Below are 2748 nucleotides of genomic sequence, written 5' to 3'. Positions count from 1 at the left end.
AAGAAGGAAAGGAAGGAAGCAGAGGAAGGAACAGGTGCAAAGGCCCTGAGCCTTGAATCCTCTCATGGCAACCTTTCCAATAGAAATCCCACTTCTGCTTGCCCAGCCTTCACACCAGTGGGTGGTTCAATGCTGTAATTACTGTAATTAATAACCATGACCACTATTCATTGAGGATTTACTGTGTCTTTGCCTTCATAGTAGACAATTATTCCTCATCGCATTTACTCTTTCAAACTGTACCCACAAGGTAGACTCAATTAGTCCACCCCTTTTATGGATAAGAACTTCAAGACTTAGAGCCATGAGGTAACTTGTCCATGTCCACACATTTAGCAAAGCCAGAGCCGGAATTCACATTCAGGCTTATGACACTCCAGCCCCTGAGTTCCCAGACACCACTCTATACAGCTTCAGTGAGACAATTCATTGGCTCCCCTCTGCAGGTCACGCATCACTACTTTTCCTTACCCTTCTTCATATAACACGGTTTCCAATCCCTTCATTGTCCGTTATCTGTAAACACACCAGTTTGTCCACGTCCTTCCTGAAATTCAACTCCCAAATCTAACAATTCAGTGATGTTGAAAGAGAGGGCTGTCAAGTGAATGAGCTCTTACAATGAGATCTCTAGAAACCCTGTGCTCAAGAACAAACGGATTTCATGACCACGTTTAAGGTACGTAGACATGGACACACAACTGAGATGCTTTTGAATTTCCTTTTCTGGAACACAGAGCAGTGCAGAGGAAAGAGTATGGCTTTGGGGGCCCATTGCAGGTTGGGTATCCTGGCTCTGACATCCACGGGCTCTAGCTACATAACCTTAGGCTGGGTTTGTGATCTCTCAGTTTTATCATCTGTACACAGGGCTAACAAAGTCTACTCTGCTGGGGTCTTGTGGCCTTTTGGAGAGAGAAAGTACCCAAAATACCCAGCATGCAGCCTGCCAATTGTAAGTGCTTTTTCAAAAATATTTTTATTTATTTGTTCTGAAAGAGAGAAAGAGTGAGCAGGGGAGGGGCAGAGAGGAGAGAGAGATCGAGAGAGAGAGAGAGAGAGAGAAAATCTTAAGCAGGCTCCGAACTGCCAGTGTGAGGCCTGATGAGCACTCACGAACCCTGAGATGATGATCTGAGCCCAAGTCGGGTGCTTAAGCAATCGAGGCACCCAGGTGCCCTTCAAAGATCTTTTTTAAAGGTTCTGAGTAGTTAGGTTCCCTAGATCTGGCAGCTAGCTTCCTGATTCTAGGTCTACTGTCCTTTTACTCATAGGCTGGAAATACATTTTTTTCATCGTCCTATCATAGAGATATATTCGAGGCTTTGCTATCTTAGAGGTTTTTCCTCCCAAGCAGTACATTTTCTTTTGGCTGCTGGAAAAGCCCAGGATGAAAACTGTACAGATGCTTCAAGGGTCTATTTTGAACTCCCACCTAGTGGCTTGTCAGTTTCTGTTAACTTTATAAGTGAATGGTGGTAGGTATGTAGGTGGGAAGCGATTTGATTTACCATTATAAATAAATACTACCATAGTATAAAATTTAGGTATCATAATTGATCACCTTGGGGTGCTCACTGGCAGTCAGACAAGACCGGTAGGGTTGAGTTTCATTGTGCCCAAGCTATATGGCAGTCTTCTTATCCAATACTCAGTCTACTGGCATTAATTGAGTACTTTACATGGCAAGTTAGCCAAGTGCATGGCAGGATCCCTGCCCCTTCTAGCAGAAACTGCCCTACCTACAGCCCAACTCAGGGAGTCTGGTCTAGACAGGTTTCTGAATGTAGAGGAAACTGATTGGTCCCAGGATGGACACCTGAGCCTAGAGTAACTGAGCGGTGACCACTGGGGTGATGTGGTGACATAAACTCTGACCAATAGGGTAGCAGTCATTGAATCTAGGAAACTTGTTTCCTCTAGGTCTGGGGAGGATTTGGCAAATGGCATGGGGTCAAGGAGCTTATGTGTAGAGGATAGCACAGCCTTTGAGGGAAATGGAGAGCCCAGCTTCGGGTTCTAAGGGCTTTTCCTTCCCGGTTTGCTGTTTATTCACCGCTTCATTCAACCAGTACTTACTGAATACCCACTATAAATCAGGCCCTTGCTGGGTCCCTCTTGAAATGAAAGATAATCTTTGCTCTCCCGGTGCTTCTAGTCTGGAGAAGAGAGCCATTAATAGAATAATCACAGATAAATGAATAATTTTTAAACTTTGGTGAAATATGAAGAAAAAATATAGATAGGGAGCCAGGAGACATGAACAGAGACATCTGACCTAGTCTGGGAGCCTGAGAGACCCTCCCTGGAAAGGAGAACATTGAGCTGAGACATGAAGACCAGTGGGAGTTATTTAGTTGAAGGGTGAATTTAGGGGAGAAATGTGTTCCAGGAAGGGCGAACAGCATGTGTAAAGGTCCTGAGGCAGGAGGGAATGTGGCATGTTTAGTGACCGTCAGAAAGCCAGTGTGTCAAGAGCAAGTAGATGCTATTTACCTCTATCCACAAACACTTTTCCTTAATGTGGCCCGAGGGGACCCTTCCTTGCAAACAAAAGCCCAATGGATAAAAGCATCTCCTGCATATTCCAGGTGCACAGAGGGGTACAAGAGCAGTGAAGTAACTTCATCTTCGCTCTACCTTTTATTAGCTGTGTGACCTAATACCTGAGGCTCAGTTTGTGCATCTGGAAATGGAGATAACAAAAAACATTTGTCCAGAGCTGCAGTGAGGATTAAATTTGATGAT

The sequence above is a fragment of the Herpailurus yagouaroundi genome, unplaced genomic scaffold (assembly GCF_014898765.1).
Source record: "Herpailurus yagouaroundi ecotype Mexico unplaced genomic scaffold, PumYag 163, whole genome shotgun sequence".
In the NCBI taxonomy this organism is placed as follows: domain Eukaryota; kingdom Metazoa; phylum Chordata; class Mammalia; order Carnivora; family Felidae; genus Herpailurus; species Herpailurus yagouaroundi.
This window is presented reverse-complemented; position numbering follows the sequence as displayed.